Consider the following 19,934-nt stretch of genomic DNA (forward strand, 5'->3'; position numbering starts at 1 on the left):
CTAGATTGCCCCACATGAGGAAACGCCCTTTTCACGCCTACTTCGTCAATCCCCTTTAGCATCTTGTATACCTCAATTAGATCTTCTCTCCTTCTTCTAAACTCCAGAAAGTGTAAACCTAAACTGCTCATAAGACAAACCCCTCACCTATGGAAGCAATTTAGTGAATGTCCTCTGAATTGTCTTCAATCCAATTTCATCTCTCCTCAAGTAAAGGAACCAAAAGTGTGTACAAAACTCCAGATGCAATCTTACTAATGCCTATTCAGTTGCAGCAACACTTCCCTATTTTTATATTCTATTCTTCTAGCAATAAATGCCCATAATTTCATTTGCCTTCCATGTTACCTGCTGTACCTGCTATTTTCTGTGATTCATGCACAAGGAGACCCAGATTGCTCAGCACTGAAACACTCTGAAGTTTCTCTTCATTTAGATATTAAGTTGCCTTTCCATTCCTCTGGCCTTACACTTATCCACGTTAAATCTCATTCACAAAATTTTGGCCCATCAACCGAACCTATTCATATGCATTTGTAAATTTCTTATCTCTTGTGTAGAAGTCATAGATTGTAGGTAATAAAATGTGAGGCTGGATGAACACAGCAGGCCAAGCAGCATCTCAGGAGCACAAAAGCTGACGTTTCGGGCCTAAACCCTTCATCAGAGAGGGGGATGGGGGGAGGGAACTGGAATAAATAGGGAGAGAGGGGGAGGCGGACCGAAGATGGAGAGTAAAGAAGATAGGTGGAGAGAGTGTAGGTGGGGAGGTAGGGAGGGGATAGGTCAGTCCAGGGAAGACGGACAGGTCAAGGAGGTGGGATGAGGTTAGTAGGTAGTGGGGGGTGCGGCTAGGGGTGGGAGGAAGGGATGGGTGAGAGGAAGAACCGGTTAGGGAGGCAGAGACAGGTTGGACTGGTTTTGGGATGCAGTGGGTGGGGGGGAAGAGCTGGGCTGGTTGTGTGGTGCAGTGGGGGGAGGGGACGAACTGGGCTGGTTGAGGGATGCAGTAGGGGAAGGGGAGATTTTGAAACTGGTGAAGTCCACATTGATACCATACGGCTGCAGGGTTCCCAGGCGGTATATGAGTTGCTGTTCCTGCAACCTTCGGGTGGCATCATTGTGGCAGTGCAGGAGGCCCATGATGGACATGTCATCAAGAGAATGGGAGGGGGAGTGGAAATGGTTTGCGACTGGGAGGTGCAGTTGTTTTTTGCGAACTGAGCGGAGGTGTTCTGCAAAGCGGTCCCCAAGCCTCCGCTTGGTTTCCCCAATGTAGAGGAAGCCGCACCGGGTACAGTGGATGCAGTATACCACATTGGCAGATGTGCAGGTGAACCTCTGCTTGATGTGGAATGTCATCTTGGGGCCTGGGATGGGGGTGAGGGAGGAGGTGTGGGGACAAGTGTAGCATTTCCTGCGGTTGCAGGGGAAGGTGCCGGGTGTGGTGGGGTTGGAGGGTAGTGTGGAGCGAACAAGGGAGTCACGGAGAGAGTGGTCTCTCCGGAAAGCAGACAGGGGTGGGGATGGAAAAATGTCTTGGGTGGTGGGGTCGGATTGTAAATGGCGGAAGTGTCGGAGGATAATGCGTTGTATCCGGAGGTTGGTAGGGTGGTGTGTGAGAACGAGGGGGATCCTCTTGGGGCGGTTGTGGCGGGGGCGGGGTGTGAGGGATGTGTCGCGGGAAATGCGGGAGACGCAGTCAAGGGCGTTCTCGATCACTGTGGGGGGAAAGTTGCGGTCCTTAAAGAACTTGGACATCTGGGATGTGCGGGAGTGGAATGTCTTGTCGTGGGAGCAGATGCGACGGAGGCGGAGGAATTGGGAATAGGGGATGGAATTTTTGCAGGAGGGTGGGTGGGAGGAGGTGTATTCTAGGTAGCTGTGGGAGTCGGTGGGCTTGAAATGGACATCAGTTACAAGCTGGTTGCCTGAGATGGAGACTGAGAGGTCCAGGAAGGTGAGGGATGTGCTGGAGATGGCCCAGGTGAACTGAAGGTTGGGGTGGAAGGTGTTGGTGAAGTAGATGAACTGTTCAAGCTCCTCTGGGGAGCAAGAGGCGGCGCCGATACATTCATCAATGTACCGGAGGAAGAGGTGGGGTTTGGGGCCTGTGTAGGTGCGGAAGAGGGACTGTTCCACGTAACCAACAAAGAGGCAGGCATAGCTGGGGCCCATGCGGGTGCCCATGGCCACCCCCTTAGTCTGTAGGAAGTGGGAGGAGTCAAAAGAGAAGTTGTTGAGTGTGAGGACGAGTTCAGCTAGGCGGATGAGAGTGTCGGTGGAGGGGGACTGGTCGGGCCTGCGGGACAGGAAGAAGCGGAGGGCCTTGAGGCCATCTCCATGCGGAATGCAGGTGTACAGGGACTGGACGTCCATGGTGAATATGAGGTGTTGGGGGCCAGGGAATTGGAAGTCCTGGAGGAGGTGGAGGGCGTGGGTGGTGTCACGGACGTAGGTGGGGAGTTCCTGGACCAAAGGGGAGAAAATGGAGTCCAGATAGGTGGAGATGAGTTCGGTGGGGCAGGAGCAGGCTGAGACGATGGGTCGACCAGGGCAGGCAGGTTTGTGGGTTTTGGGAAGGAGATAGAAACGGGCCGTGCGGGGTTGGGGAACAATGAGGTTGGAGGCTGTGGGTGGGAGGTCCCCTGAGGTGATGAGGTCGTGAATGGTGTTGGAGATGATGGTTTGGTGCTCGGGTGTGGGGTCATGATCGAGGAGGCGGTAGGAGGTGGTGTCGGAGAGTTGGCGTCTGGCCTCGGCGATGTAGAGGTCAGTGCGCCATACTACCACTGCGCCACCCTTGTCTGCGGGTTGGATGGTGAGGTTGGGGTTGGAGCGGAGGGAGCGGAGGGCTGCCCGTTCTGCGGGGGAGAGGTTGGAGTGGGTGAGAGGGGTGGAGAGGTTGAGGCGGTTGATGTCTCGACGGCAGTTGGAGATGAAGAGGTCGAGGGAGGGTAGGAGGCCTGGGGGTGGTGTCCAGGAGGAGGACTTGTGTTGGAAGTGGGTGAAGGGGTCAGTGGAAGGAGGGTTGGGTTCCCGGTTGAAGAAGTAGGCATGGAGGCGAAGACGGCGGAAAAACTGCTCTATGTCCGACCGTGACTGGTATTCGTTGATGTGTGGTTGTAGGGGGACAAAGGTGAGCCCCTTGCTAAGGACTGACTGTTCGTCCTCAGTCAGTGGGAGGTCTGGGGGGATGGTGAAGATGCGGCAGGGCTCAGTGTGATTGTAGGTAATTGGGATCCAAGGATTGAACCCTGTGGTACCCTACTAGTTACATTTTAGCACCCAGAAAACGACCCATTTGTTCTGACTCTCTGCTTTATGTTGGAGAGCCAACCCTCTATCCAAGTTAATTATCCTTAATCTCATGTGAGCTTATCTTGTGTATTAACATTTTGTGTGGCACCTTATTAAGTGAATGCACTGGAGTAATGGCACTCAAATAACACAACACATGGAACAGTATTCCCAATTCCTCCGCCTCCGCCGCATCTGCTCCCACGATGAGACATTCCACTCCCGCATATCCCAGATGTCCAAGTTCTTCAAGGACCGCAACTTACCCCCCACAGCGGTCGAGAACTCCCTTGACCACGTCTCCCGCATTTCCCGTAACACATCCCTCACACCCCGCCCCCGCCACAACCGCCCAAAGAGGATCCCCCTCGTTCTCACACACCACCCCACCAACCACCGGATACAACGCATCACCCTCCGACGCTTCCGCCATCTACAATCCGACGCCACCACCCAAGACATTTTTCCATCCCCACCCCTGTCTGCTTTCTGGAGAGACCACTCTCTCCATGACTCCCTTGTTTGCTCCACACTGTCCTCCAACCCCACCACACCCGGCACCTTCCCCTGCAAGCGCAGGAAATGCTACACTTGCCCCCACACCTCCTCCCTCACCCCTATCCCAGGCCCCAAGATGACTTTCCACATTAAGCAGAGGTTCGCCTGCACATCTGCCAATGTGGTATACTGCATCCACTGTACCCGGTGCGGCTTCCTCTACATTGGGGAAACCAAGTGGAGGCTTGGGGACCGCTTTGCAGAACACCTCCGCTCGGTTCGCAATAAACAACTGCACCTCCCAGTCGCAAACCATTTCCACTCCCCCTCCCATTCTCTAGATGACATGTCCATCATGGGCCTCCTGCAGTGCCACAATGATGCCACCCGAAGGTTGCAGGAACAGCAACTCATATTCGGCTTGGGAACCCTGTAGCCCAATGGTATCAATGCGGACTTCACCAGCTTCAAAATCTCCCCTTCCCCCACCGCATCCCAAAACCAGCCCAGCTTGTCCCCTCCCCCCACTGCACCACACAACCAGCCCAGCTCTTCCCCTCCACCCACTGCATCCCAAAACCAGTCCAAACTGTCTCTGCCTCCCTAACCTGTTCTTCCTCTCACCCATCCCTTCCTCGCACCCCAAGCCGCACCTCCATCTCCTACCAACCTCATCCCACCTCCTTGACCTGTCCGTCTTCCCTGGACTGACCTTCCCTACTTCCCCACCTATACTCTCCTCTCCACCTATCTTCTTTTCTCTCCATCTTCGGTCCGCCTCCCCCTCTCTCCCTATTTATTCCAGAACCCTCACCCCATCCCCCTCTCTGATGAAGGGTCTAGGCCCGAAACGTCAGCTTTTGTGCTCCTGAGATGCTGCTGGGCCTGCTGTGTTCATCCAGCCTCACATTTTATTATCTTGGATTCTCCAGCATCTGCAGTTCCCATTATCACTGAACAGTTTCTCTTCATACTTTCACTTTATACCAGCTGCATCTCTAAGTTAAGAATTTGAATGTTTCTTTGTTCATCTACAGACAAGGGGAAAATTAAAGACCTAACAGTCAAATAGCACCTTCTGCTGCCTCTGGACATTCCAAAGCACACTACCATCAATGAACACAGCAGGTATTTCTGAAGAAGGGTCTAGGCCCGAAACGTCAGCCTTCCTGCTCCTCTGATGCTGCTTAGCCTGTTGTGTTCATCCAGCTCTACACATTGTTATCTCTACCATCAATGAAGTACTTTTGAAGTGTAGTGATGTTTGTGCTGTAGGATACACAACAGATAATCTGACTAGCAAGCTCCCACATATGGTAATGTGATAACAGCAAAGTATTCTATTCAGTGTTGCTGTTGAGGGATAAACTTTGGCCAGGACAACTCTTCTTAGTAATAGAATCACAGGGTCGTTAATGCCTAGTTTAGAGAAAAGATAGAATTCATGTTGAATGATGCTACCTCTTTGCTGCACTGGAGTATAACATATCTTTTTGTGTTAAATTGACTGAACTGGACCAGCCATATAAACACAGTGGCTATAATAGCAGGTCTGAGGCTGGGAATCCTGCAGTGAGTAACTCATTTCCTGACTCCACAAAGCCTGTCCATCATCTTTTCCCCACTTGCCTGGATGGGTGTAGCTTGAACAGCAATCAAGAATCTCAACACCCACCATCCAAGGCAACACAGCCCTGTCCTCCACATTGACTTCCTCTCATGCCAACACACTCCCAGTACAATTCTGACCCGGTTCCCACACAGATTGGGAGCAAGAGGTTAGATATCCTAGGGTCACTAGGCATGGCTAGAAGTGTGACAGACTGGGACTCCCTCCTGTATCTGTGGATCCAGACCCTAGCCGAGCTTTCAGCAGTGGAGTCATTTTCATGTTCTGGGCAACTACACAGTAAGTGGTTTGTTCAGTGGAAACCAGGACTGCCTTCATGGTGTTGCGTTGTTCTGACCACAATGAGATCATCCAGATAGAGTTCAATGGATCATAAGTATGTTTCTTCATCACAATACTACCTGATCGAATCCCTTTGGCAACTCAAACTTATTTCAATAACTTTCAGCAAATGAAATGATGAAAAATACATTTTGTGAAAATGTTGGTGCAGCCTGCAAGTCCCTGAGATGCCCTCACCTTCCCTGGCACAGGGAGAGGCAGGGGTCTACCCATGGCTCTTACCAAAACGTGGCTGCGCAGAAAACACGGAGCAGCATCCTGGCAGATCCAGGTTCCACTTCACAGCCCAGTCCCTAAGAGATGCCACCCAAGCACCATCTGCCTAACCCCAAATAAAGGCCTAACCCATTTAACTGTTTCTGAGGAGGCTACTGTGCTGCTTTTCTAGTCTAAATGGACCCGCTGCTGTCACTGCTACTGGCTGTCTCCTTGCCCCCTTACTTAAAATCATTATACTCTTGAAGGCTTCTTCGACTGCAGTATTTTCCACTTTCTTGTTCGTGTGAAGTTGTTGATTCTTTGTCTTGAAAATGATTTCTTCAGCTTTTGAAGCCAGGCATCCAGCTTACTTGCATACTGTGTCTTAAGAGGTGTCTACAGTTGGCACTTGGTTCTGCTGGGATCTTCTTTTAGATAGTCAAGTTGCCACAAACCCTTCATGTCGTACAGGTATGTGGAATTTATGTAATGCGTGGTAAAGTATTAATCACTAATAAGCCTTCAATAAAATTCTGTTACACAATAGTAGGGTAACAGGATAAATTAGTTTAAAGCTGTGGTTTACCACCTTAACACTGGGTAAGAGACATTGTTGTCTCCTAAGAGATTGTAGCTACAGACTAGAAACCCATTAACAGCAATCCTAGCAGAAACCATCATTTGTATACCAGTGGGAGGAGGTATTCCAAAATTTCTGAGTTAACATTTGCAGCCCGACTACCTTAAACAATAATGTCACTCTCTACTACTGCCTCAGGCCACTCAATTCCTCACCATCAACTTTGAAGACACCCTCAGTACTACCTTGTATTAATTAAAATGCATCTGAAATTTCATTGTCATTTAATTCAATGCACTGGTCAATATCCATGGCTTTGTTCAGACATCAGTACTCAAGGCAGAAACAAACACTCTCTATTTCTGCAATCTGTTCATAATTATGACCAGACATAGCCACAGAGACAACATGCTGAGGAGATGTTCTAACATGACAGTGCCACAACTTCGGGTTTTAATTGACCAATCCATGGTGTCCACAGAATTCTTTCAATCAATTCCTTGCTAGTACCTGCAGAACCCCAAATATTTCTACAAAAAAAATTACACAAAATCTACCACTTCAACTTTGCTATAATGAAACAAGGAACAGTGAGCGTTGAAGATCTAAAACAAAGGGCAGAAATTGTTGGAGATGTGAAAAGTAGAAATTGTTGGAGAAACTCGGCAGGTCTGGCAGAATCTACAGAGAGAAAGCAGAGTTAGCATTTCAAGTTCCATGACCATTTATCAGAACTAGTCCAGAAGGGCCCCTGGACTCAAATGTTAACTTTGCTTTCTCTCTACAAATGCTGCCAAACCTGCTGAGTTTCTCCAGCAACTTCAATTTTTGTTTTATTTCAACTCTGCTATTGGTTATCTGCTATAACTCATCTTTCATAAGAGCAATCATTGCATCTGTGTAAGTTGCTATGAGATATTTTACTGTAACAAAAGTGTTAATGACAACTGTATTCTACTTACTGCTTTAATACTCACTGGTCCTGCACAAAATTTTAGTTTAAATTATATTTATTTGACTACATTTTAAAGGACAGCTCCTGCGCACAAAGTATATTAACTCTTTGATTGATCTTAAAGCATTATTCATCAACTTGTTTGAACACATTATGACACATTTTCAGGACAGATAATACCTGAACCTGAACCTAAACCTTCTTGATAACTTTTAATGATGACACAAAGTCAATTAAGAATAAATAATTTTTTTGTATTCTTGGAGCACAGAACATCAGATGCTGGCAACAACAGAAACCTTTGATGTTAAAGGCCCAATATAAATGTAAAACAACCAAACAGCCTTCGCAGAAAATGATTATCAGACAGAACTTGGCACTAAGAATACTGGACCCAGAGGATTGTATACTCAATATACGAACTGCCTAATGTTCCTGACATGCAAAACAGTCCCATTATTTCCCTTCGAAAGCATGCTGACCTCTGATTTAACAAAAAAGTTATATTCATTAGACTTTAAATTGCACTCTTTGTAAGAAAGTGCATATCCCATAATAGGGAGGTCTTAAAGTATTTAGAGAGAGGAGCTGGGAGCAGAGAATTTGACCACTAATTCAGCGGGTGAACTGGGCTAGTGAGAAAGTGCTGATGAATAAAAAATGGCCATGAGGTTATCGAGGCAGCATCTCCAGAACAAATATTACTAAATTAATCTACAGAGAAATTCTTCCAATGAATTCCTTGCTAGTGTTTGCAGAACCCCAAATATTTCTACAAAAACATTCACAAATGAATTGGAAAGATTCCATTGCAGTGATTGAATTGATATATTCCTGCAGCACCAGTTATTTCTGGTTCATCTGTCATTTGGTAATTGCCCCCTCCTGTTCTATATCCTCACAACAGAATTCCCAGGAGGTCATTTATCTGATATTACAATTAAGGATAGCATTTATTATGAAAATAATAAATCCCCAGGGCAATCAGTGCATTAGTTCAAACGGAAGAGCAACAAAGTACTCTCAATAAGAGTAGCAATTTTCATTTGGTCCTCAACACAATGGAGGCTATTCACTTGTTTAAACCTGTCCAAGGTATTATTATTTTAATTGTACATTTTAATTCCTGTTTATTTAAACAAATCTCACCGTGGGAATTAGCCTAATAAAGAAAGCACATTGCACATGACCTAAGGATGTCCTAAAGCATTTTACAGCCAGTGACATTCTTTTGAAGAATAGTGACTGTTGTTATTGTAAGAACATGTCAGCCAATTGTTACACAGCAAGCACCTACAAAGAGAAATAATGCAATGATCAGATATCCACTTTTCTGTATGATGTCACTTGAGGGTTTGAAGAATAAGTATTGGCTTGGACAACAGTCATAACTTCAAAATCCACATATATGTCATTACCTTATTTCTTTATTTTTCTACTTTTAACTGTAGTGATGAACTTATAAACTTATTTCTAATTTTTTTGTACCTAATATTTTGCACCTAGATACTTCTGTATCTAGGATGATACCAGGGATGGCAACATTATAAACATTATTCCCCGTACCCCTGCACTTGAGTACACGTGACAGTAAAACCTAAATATAAGTCTAAACGAGACAAAACAAAAAGCAATAACTGTTAGTAAAGCATGCAGTATTATAGGCTTCATTAATATGGGCAGAGAGTGCAAGAGCAGGGAAATTATACTAAGTTAAAAAGGATGCTGGTTAGACCTCAGTTGGAGTATTGTGTACTGTTTCTGAGCACCACACTTTAGGAGAATGTGGATCCATTGGAGAGAGTACAGACAAGGTTTACAAAAACGGTTCCACAGTTTGGAAACTTTGCTTATGAGGATAGAATACAGAAGTTGGAACTGTTTTCCTTGGAGAGGGGCAGGCTGAGAGGAGACTTAATAGAAGTTATCAAGAATGTTAGTAACCTAGACAGAGTGGATAGGAAGAAACTGTTCCAGCTCATAAAAGCTAAGGGCAGAGTTTTAAAGCGTTTTCCAAAGTAGCAAATATGCAATAAGAAAAGTCTTTTTCATGCAGCCACTAGCTAGGGACTAGAATGCACTGCCTGGAAGTTTAGTGGAGGCAGGTTCAATTGATGCAATTGAGAGATTAGATAATTATTTCAATAGAAACAATATTCAGGGTCAAGAGAAAAGGCAGGAGATTGGCACATAGCCAAAATATTCAAACAGCCAGTACAGACTTGATTGGCTGAATGGCGTCCTTCTACACCATAACAAATCTGCGCCATTTATACCCACCTGAGAAGACAGACAGAATTCTCTTTAATGTGTCAACTAAGAGACAGCTTTTCCAACAGAGCAGCATTCCCTCAGAGTACTTTCTAAATGACAACTTATATTTAAATAGTGCTTGCAGTAAAATGAAATGCACAAAATCTTTATAGGAACATACAAATCCAAATGTGACACCAAGCCATATCAGGCAACTGATTTCTTTTGAGGAGGTAACCAGCATAATATTTGATGAGGTCTGTGTGGGCTTTAGCAGGGTATTTGATAAGGTCCCTTGAGGCAGACTGCTTAAAAAACTAATTGACTATTGGAACCTAAGCAAAGTGGCATGTTGAAACAAAAATTGGCTGAGAGACAGGAAGCAGCTTGTTGAGGGGTGCTATGATGACTGGAAGCCTATTTCTGCAGGGCTCAGTTTTGGGCCCTTACTATTTGTGGTGTACATAAATGATTTGGATTTAAATGCAGGCAGTATGACAAAAAAGTTTGCAGATGACACAAAACTTGGTCAAGTGGTAAATAGTGACAAGGATAGCCATAAACTGCAGGGGAATATTAACAGACTGTTCACATGGACAGACCAGTGGCAAATGGGATTTAACCCAGCAAAGTGTAAGGTAATGCTCTTGAAGAGGGCTAACAAGGCAAGAGATGACACTATAAATGGTTGGACCTAGAAATTGCTAATGATCAGAGAGTCCTTGGTGCACAGAACTACAGATCTCTGAGGTAGCAGGACAGATTGATAAGGTGGTTAAGGCATATGAGATACTTGCTTTCATAAGCCAAGGTATAGAATACAAGTGCAGTAAAATTGTGCTCTAACTGGATAAGCCATTGCTTAAGCAACAACTGAAGTATTGCATGAAATTCTGGTCATCACACTGTGAGGATGTGATTACACTAGAGAGGATGCAAAGGAGAATAACCAAGATGCTGAAGGATCGAAGCTATGAAGAAAAGTTGGATAGGGACAGATATACTGATATTGGAGGCAGTCCAAAGAAGGTTAACTAAGTTGTTACTTTTGAATATAGAAGATTAAGAGGTGATTTTATAAAAACATATGAGATTCTTAGGGGACCTGACAGGGTTGATGTGGAAAGGTTGTTTCCCCTTGTGGAAAAGTCTAGGATCATTGGATTTAATCTCAGAATAAAGATTCACACAATTAAGTAGGAATAAGTACAAACTTCTACATTCAGAGGATAGTGAATCTGTGGAATACTTTACTGCAGAGGGCTGCTGAGGCTGAACTTTAATCAGTGAGGGAATCAACAGTTATAGGAAAATGCAACAAGGTAAAGTTGGGGATGATCAGACCAGCCATGATCTCATTGAATGACGGAGAATTGAATGGGCCAATTGGCTTATTTCTGCTCCTATATCTTACGATCTTTTGAATGGGCAAGAGCTGTTTTTTTGGAATGGTGAAGGTTGAGAGGGAAACTTATAGAGGCATATAAATTATGACAGAAAGGTTGGTCAGGAAGGCACATTTTCCATTAGTAGAGGGGGGCGTAGAATTGAGGTAAGAGAGTAGTTGAGAAATCTTTTGACCAAGAGAGTGGATATCTGAAACTAACTGCTGAAAGAGTAATTGAGTTAGAAACATTTAAACCATACTTAGATACTCATTTCCACTATAACACCATCCAAGGCTATGGGCTAAGAGCTTGAAATTGGAATTAGTGTAGTCAGATCTTGGTTGACCAGCTCAGACACAATTGCCCAAATGCCAACCTGTACTGTAAACATCTACGATACAAGGGGTTAGAAGGCATGTTATAGCTATATAAAGCTGTCAGACCATACCAGGATAATTGTATCCATTTCTTAGCGTGACACCTCAGAAGGGATATATTGATCTTGAAGGGAACACAGGACTGATTTTCCAGAATGATAACTGGACCCCACATAAAATATGAAGAGAAATTACATAAATTACAAGGACAGATTGCACAAATTGTGCATGGGTACCAGAACTAGTGTTATTTGATTAAGCTATTAAGAGGCATGTGTTACATCCATAGTAGCATAGAAATTACTGTCTGAAAACTCTTAATACCAGACACATTACAATTCGATGACCTTACCATCAACCCTAAATTACTCAATCTTCCAGCACAAGACCAATAAAGAAAAACACAAATTCCTCTCTAACTTACTTCAATGGTCAAGCAAATCTCTGGGTGATTGAAGTAAACAATTTTCTCTTTTAATCCCAGCTAATTTTTATTAAATTCCAGGTAATCATAGCCTTCTGTGTCAGGAAGTTGCCTAGCTTTCTTTTGAAAGACTAGAGGGAATCTAGTATCCCTTGTAACCTATTCCAGAGGGCACTGGCTCTGCCAAAGGAATACTTCTTAGTGGCTGAACAAATACCTTGCCACTCTCCTGATCCATATCCCACTCTGAATGAGCAATTTCAGGAACGTAGAAGAAGGAGCACACCTTTTATTAAAGTGTGGAGCTGGATGAACACAGCAGGCCAAGCAGCATCTTAGGAGAACAAAAGCCAACTTTTCGGGGGTCTAGGCCCGAAACGTCAACTTTTGTGCTCCTACGATGCTGCTTGGCCTGCTGTGTTCATGCAGCTCCGCACTTTGTTATCTCGGATTCTCCAGCATCTGCAGTTCCCATTATCTCACACCCTTTATTAACATTTGTTCACAGGACATTGGTGTTTGCAGAGAGGCCAGCATTTATTTGCTCAGCCCTTGAAGGCATTGGTGAGCTCTGTAAATCCATCAGCTTATTTTACACTCATATTTGCGCCACTGTATGTAGTATTGCCTGCAAGATTGAAACTTTAGGGAAGATTGAAAGCAACTCGACTGCTCCAGTACTGACAAGCTCTAATCCTTGTAACTAAAACTGAGGTGTGAGTCAACCAAGTGTTAGGGTGTTCAAATGAAACTTTATATTTTTGCCAGAAAGAAGATTAAGAACAACAGATTCATGTAGTTTCTGAATGCGAAAGAGATTCCTTTTTTGGATTTGTTCACAAAATAATTTGCATTGTTGCTGCAAGATATAAATAATAGGCATTGTTACAGAGTGAAATCATTACTACAGTCAGTGGAATTCATCAAAATAAAGATTAAAATTGTAGAAGGCACCAAGTGCCTATGTAGATCAATCCCAAAGCATATTGTAGATTGTTACATTCGCACGTAAAAGCCTACTTTACACTCACTCTGGGCCAGTGATGGCTGTCAGCCAATGCTAACAGAGGCCACCTGGTTCCAGTTAAAGTCTCACACTTCAGAGAATTTGGCTTCAACGGTCTCAACATCTGTTCCAAATGTGAATTCTTCCTCTGGGGCCTACAAAAATAATTCAACACTTAACTTTAATGGGCCTCTCCAGTTCCACTGCCTGCAGGAAAAAACCATCCCAAGTACATCATAAGGCGGCAGTTTGCTTATTCTAGCCAGGGTTAACTCTGGGCATTTCAAAAGACCAGAGGCTTGATCAGATGATGCTAACAGAGTAGGAAGTTGACCAACACCATATTGAAGATGCTGTGGCTAGACAAGGTAGGCACAATCAACCCCAAGTAACATGGAATAAAGGTTCGTTGCTTTCCATGGGGAGTGGGTTGAAGTAAATGAGCAAAAGGAGCAGCTGATCACTTGTATCACCCTTAGAAGCATGTATGGAACAATACTGCTCAATAAAGTTTGGGACAGCTTAATATGCCTTGGTAACAGATTGGCATAGGCTGGGCAGATGTTCGCTTCTATTGGAACTTAGCTGTTTTGTACTATTACTCACTGTGCTAGTTGGTATTTGGTTGCATGAAGGAATCTGTAGGAGGCAATGGAACAACTTTCAAAAAGTTACAAGGAATTTTAATAAGCAATAGATCTCTCTTTGAGATAGCCATCTCGACAGCATTGTCCTAGAGCCTGCAGTTGAAGATTAATCTTCAGCACCACACTGCAGACACCAGTGAAGGTAAGCCACAGAGACAGAGATAAAATTGGTTTCTGCTCCCTTTTCTTTAAGCTCTTCCTCTGATTAGATATAAAAGTACTGGCAATGGGGAATTAAGGACTATTTCACAACAGTCAATCCAATTGTTAAATAAGTACCTGGTGCTTTCTAATTGACAGTGGGAAGACTTCTGTCTGGAAAATGGACCAAAGGGAAGAATGTGGGGACAGAGCAGATGTAACAGGAGCTCATGTTATGACACCTCCAGTAATACATCTGATCAGAGCTGGTAACCCTACATTTTTCTCAAAGAAACCTGTTTTCCAGCTAAACTATAACAAAGCACTGTGGATGTTGGAAACCTAAAAGGGAAACAGAAATTGCTGGAGAAACTCAGCAGTCGGGCAGCATCTGTGGAAAGAAAACAAAGTTAACATTTCAAGTCCGGTGACTCTTTTTCAGAATGGAATGTTTTGAAGAAGGGCCGTTGGAATTGTTTAGAACATTTCGCACATTTAATTGCGTCTGAAAAACAAAGCTGGGGTTGTTGTTGGAGCACCACTGCAGACCTTAAAGCCTACAATCTAGCAAGAGGACTAATCCCCCACTCCTGCTCACTATTGGCCGAAAGTGCACATACAGATGTCAGGTTTGTCTGTGAAGTTATCTTTGATGGAGCCAAATGCAACTTCTCACTGTCTGTCCCCTCATTTGAGGAATACCAATTCGATATTGTTACATTGTTCGTATTGAAATAGAACATAAATTGTTATGAAAATATACGTCCGAGGTGTTATGTTTTACCACTGTACTCTGCAGTCATGAGTAATGATGCATCCATCTATCGGTTCACCAACCAGATAGAGAGCAGGAGGGAATGCACTCGATGAAATGACAGCATTTTAGGTTAAGTGCCATAAATTAGATTATTTCTAACTTATGGCATTTAGAGGAAATAAAAGGTACTGCAGAAGCAATCAATCCCTTCAGAAAAAACATCAGATGGTGGGGAGTTAAAAGGGGTAAACTCTTGACACAACATGAGTCCCAACCAAAATTATGCTGGAAAGGTCTCACTGCCTCACTTATGAATAACTTCTCATTCTGACGAAAACTACTCTTGCATCTCCCCCACTGACAGAGACAATGCCCTATAAAGAAAGTAACCCCTAAAAGGAATGTTTCAAACAGTGAAATCCTGAGGTTCAACAGCAACAATAGAAGTAGTACATTAGCTACCAGCAAGGTGCGCACTTCTTCAGTAATTCCTAAACTGTACAGGGTGCAAAAGATGAAAAGATCTCTAAAATATCCTGATGGGATCCACACAGAGAACTTAATTCCCCGCATGGTATAGCAATGGTGGAAATTATGTATACAATGCGATCTTCCTGGGCAAGTAGGTGAGATACAACACCTGGGATAACAAAGTGTGGAGCTGAATGAACACAGCAGGTCAAGCAGCATCTTAGGAGCACAAAAGCTGACGTTTCGGGCCTAGACCCTTCATCAGAAAAGGGGGAGGGGGAGAGGGTTCTGAAATAAATAGGGAGAGAGGGGGAGGCAGATCGAAGATGGATAGAGGAGAAGATAGGTGGAGAGGAGACAGACAAGTTAAAGAGTTGGGGATGGAGCCAGTAAAGGTGAGTGAAGTTGGGGAGGTAGCGAGGGGATAGGTCAGTCCGCGGAGGACGGACAGGTCAAGGGGGCGGGATGAAGTTAGTAGGGAGGAAATGGGCGTGTGACTTGAGGTGGTAGGGGGTATAGGTGAGAGGAAGAACAGGTTAGGGAGGCGGGGACAAGCTAGGCTGTTTTGGGATGCTGTCGGGGAGGGGAGATTTTGAAGCTTGTGAAGTCCACATGATACCATTGGACTGCAGGGTTCCCAAGCGGAATATGAGTTGCTGTTCCTGCAACCTTGGGGTGGCATCGTTGTGGCACTGTAGGAGGCCCAGGATGGACGTGTCATCTAAGGAATGAGAAGGGGAGTTGAAATGGTTTGTGACTGGGAGGTACAGTTATTTATTGCGAACCGAGCGTAGGTGTTCTGCAAAGCGGTCCCCAAGCCTCCGTTTGGTTTCCCCACTGTAGAGGAGGCCACAACGGGTACAGCAGATGCAGTATACCATGAAGGCAGATGTGCAGGTGAACATCTGCTTGATGTGGAAAGACTTCTGGGGGCCTGGGGTGGGGGTGAGGAAGGAGGCTTGTCCCTTTATCTCCTCCCTTCCACAATGCAGCACCCAGAAACATGCCTTCATGTGAAATCATGATTATTTGCATTTCTTTCAATTTAGTATGTTGTATTCATTTATTGCTCATGAAATGGTCTGATCTACACTGGGAAGGTTAAACATTGACTGGCTTTGTAGAAAGCCCCCATTTAGGCTGCAACTGTGATCTTGAGCTTTTAGTTATCAAAGATATTAGTGTCCACCCCAAACCTGACCTTGCTTATAATGAAACTCCATATGAGGTTGTAGAACAACACTCACTGTTTGGCGAAGCACTTTCGCAGTTTTATGGGCTCAGCACTGAGTTCAATTGTTCATTGCTTCCATGTGGTAAGACAGCTGCTGTTGGTAATGGAAACAAAACAAAGAACTGCAGAAGCTGGAAATTTTGAAGCAAAAACAGAAATTGTTGAGAAACTCTGGCTTGGCAGCATCGGTGAGAACAAAGCAGAATTAAACTTTCAGGTCTAGGGACGCAGTCCTCTAAAGCCATCTTGTGTTTTGCTTCTTCCAATAACATCTTTGCAACATCACCCCTTTTGTCACTTCATCTCTCCTGCCTTCCACCCTCTCACAGATCTTCCTTGTGTTCTCTGCCTCTCCACTATAGTTCCTTCCTCTCCACATGCTCATAACCTACAGCATCTCTAACTTGTTCTAGTTTTCCTGTAGGGTTACAGACCTGGAACTTTATTGCTGTCTTCCTCTCCAAAGATCCTGCCTGAACTATTGACCATTCTGAGAAACAGTCATATCAGACCTGAAACATTAATTCTGATTGACCCTCCAGACATGCTCTCAGACCTGAAGAATTTCTCCAGCATGTATTGTGTTTGTTTCAGATTTCTGTCATCTTTGATATTTTACCTTTGATCGAACACGTTTCCTTTCAGGTTTTCAGCATCTACAGCATTTTGCTTGTATGTGGAGCTACTATCTGAGGTTGAAAATTGGCATTAAATTCAAAAGACATCAAAGCTATACCATTCTCAATTCTCTCGAGGCTCCTACTCTCTTAATGTCAGTTCTACTTCAATTTTCCCTGGTAAGAATATGATCTCTAATCTAAACTGAACCAACATCAGCCTAAATTGGGAGAACTCTGAGTTGACCCTGATCTATTCTGATAGTGAGTATACACGTAGGTATTTCCGGGTTGCTATTGCCAGCTTAAATTCCAGATTATTTTAAAATGCAAATTCTCAATACAACATGGTGGGATTTGAAACTAGGATCTCTGGATCTTTAGTTCAGCTCTTAATTTTTTGTTGCCTTGTAGCATCATGCAGACTTTTTACCATCTGAAAGCTGAAGAATACCTTCAAGTGGCTGTTTCCAGTGGGTGGCATGTGTTTTAAGTTTGCAGTGTTTCAGTTCCTGGTTTTCTGTTCTCTCCAGGTGGCCAAGATAAATAAGCTCAGGGTAGGACAGCTACTTACTGATGGTGAATGAACTATGAGTTGTTTCAAATGCATGAAAACACACCAGTCAGATGGGAAGGTGGCTGCAAAAGTAAATTCAGAAGACTCTGTATTGACTAGCTTCAACATTGCAGAACAGAAATAACAAATCTGAGAGAGGGAATAATTCCAAGGACTTTTGTTCAACACAAGGACAAGTGCATCAACCACCAAGGAAAGGATGGTGCGCGAATGTTTTTTTCTCTACTTGTGGGGACATCAGCATCCATGGCTGGTCAGCATTCATAGCCCATCCCTCGAAGTCCTCAGTGGCAGTAAGTTTCCTTCTTTAACCACTGTAGTCTATGTGCTGTAGGTAGGCCTATAATACCATTAGAGAGGGAATTCTGGGATTTTGACCCAGCGACAGTGAAGCAATTGTGATACATTTACAAGTCAGGGTCGTGAGTGGCTTGGAGGTGAACTCGCAAGTGGTGATGTTCTCATTATTTGCTGCCCTTGTCCTTCTAGGTGGAAGAAGTCATGGATTCGGAAGGTGCTGTCTGTTGATCTTTTGCATACTGTAGATAGTACACACTGTTGTTATTGAGCATCAGCGGTGGAGAGACAGGATGCTTATGGTTGAGGTGCCAATCAAGCAGGCAGCATTATTCTGGATGGTGTCAAACTTCTTAAGTGTTGTTGGTGCTGCACACGTCAAACAATACTCATCAGTATTCCATCACACTCCTGGACTTGTGCTTTGTAGATGGCGGACAGGATTATGGAATCAGGAGGTGAATTACTTACTGCAGTATTCCTTGTCTCTGACCTGCTCTTGTAGCCATTGTATTTATATAATGCATCCATTTGACTTTCTGGTCAATGACAGCCCCCGCAAGGCAGATTCAGGGTAAAAACAGAACTACAAATGCTGGAAGTCAGAAACAAAAATAAAATTTCTGGAAAAGTTCAGCAGGTCTGGCAGCACCCTGTTGGAGAGAAAGCAGAATTAACATTTCAGGTCCAGTGACCTTTCTTCAGAACTAATTATAACTGGGAAAAAGCTGGTATATATTTTAAAGATGGGGTGGTTGGGAGAGTGGGGAGGTGTAAACGATAGGTGGATGAGGACATCACAGAGAGAGAAATACAGATGGGTAGACATGGGGAGGGTAAAGGTCAGCCTGGGAGAATGAATAGCTGCTAACGGGGACTGTTAGTGGCCAACTACATATTTGTGATAGCAGCCCATGTGATGACAAGGCCTGACGTGTGGGGTTGGGGTAAAGATATGGGAGAAAGTGCTCAAGCCTTAGAAATGCTGATCTTGATATTGAATCCTGACAGTTGCACAGCCCCCAGGTGTTGTTCATCCAGTTTGTGCTAAACTTGGCTGGAGCATTGTAGCAAGCCCAAGGCAGAGATATTAACCAGGGAACATGGTGACATATTAAACTGGCGGGCAACAGGAAACTCTGGGTCACTGCTAAAGACAGATGGAGGTGTTTTGAAAAGCAGCCACCTAGTCTGCACTTCAGCTGCCCAATGTAGAGCAGCAAATACAGGACAAAGCAGGCCAGCTGAAACTCCAGCAATAGCTCCTTGTGTGGCAATCAAGACTAAATCAGCAGCACCTTGCAGGTTGATGCAAATCAAACATGCAGTAACTCCATTCTGCGCTTTACAAAAAATAATATCAAAACATACCTTCTTCGAGTCTCTTCAGTTCTATTGCCCCTGGAACTGATCTGTTTTATGGTGCATGAGTTCCTATGTTTTGCATATTAAATAAGTCACCACCCCCCCTTTCAAAATGGTAACAACTGCCTTGTCAGAGGTGATATCATAAGAAATTAGAGTGGGAAGGAGTCATTTGTGGAGGCAATGGCCTAATTGTATTATCACTGGACTGTTAATCAAAAGACCCAAATAATGTTCTGGGGACCTGGGTTCAAATCCCACCGCAGCAGATAGTGGAATTTGAATTTAGTAAAGTACCTGGGATTAAAAATCTAATGATGACCATGAATCCATTGTTGATTGTTGGAAAAGCCCATCTGGTTCACTAATGTCCTTTAGGGAAGGAAATTGCCATCCTTACCTGGTCTGCCCTACATGTGACTCCAGACCCACAGCAATGTGGTTGACTCTGAACTGCCCTCTGAGCAATTTGGGATGGGCAATAAATTCTGCCTGGTCAGCAACACCCTCATCCCATGAATGATTTTTTTAAAAAATTGACCATTCAAGTCATCTATTGCAATTTAAGAAGATCATGGCTGATCTTGTACTTCAACATTAACAATCCCAAACTGAGGCCCATTTTGATGAGGAAAAATAGATATTATTCTCGTTTTTCAATTAGCCTTCTTGTGCAACATTGCAAGACATTACTGATTTGCCCTTTTACATGGGCTAATAATTATTCACTCTGTAGCAGCATTTTTTTTCTCTCAAAGGGCTTCTTTATTTTACCAATGGGTTGTGAACAGTAGTGTGCACCAATCTAAAACTCATTTATTTTCAGCAAACGTTCTGCCCAGAGTCTAAATAAAAGATATCATCCTTGACAACAGAA

At 44.1% G+C, this 19,934-nt stretch overlaps 1 protein-coding gene across 3 annotated transcripts in view; it reads right to left on the reverse strand.

Moving 5' to 3' along the window:
- The window catches only part of fbln5 (fibulin 5), an 89,761-nt gene that overhangs the window by 42,604 nt on the left and 27,223 nt on the right, over positions 1–19,934 (reverse strand). The gene's annotated exons all lie outside the window — the stretch shown is intronic.

The sequence above is a fragment of the Stegostoma tigrinum genome, chromosome 10, assembly GCF_030684315.1.
Source record: "Stegostoma tigrinum isolate sSteTig4 chromosome 10, sSteTig4.hap1, whole genome shotgun sequence".
NCBI classification, from domain to species: Eukaryota; Metazoa; Chordata; class Chondrichthyes; order Orectolobiformes; family Stegostomatidae; genus Stegostoma; species Stegostoma tigrinum.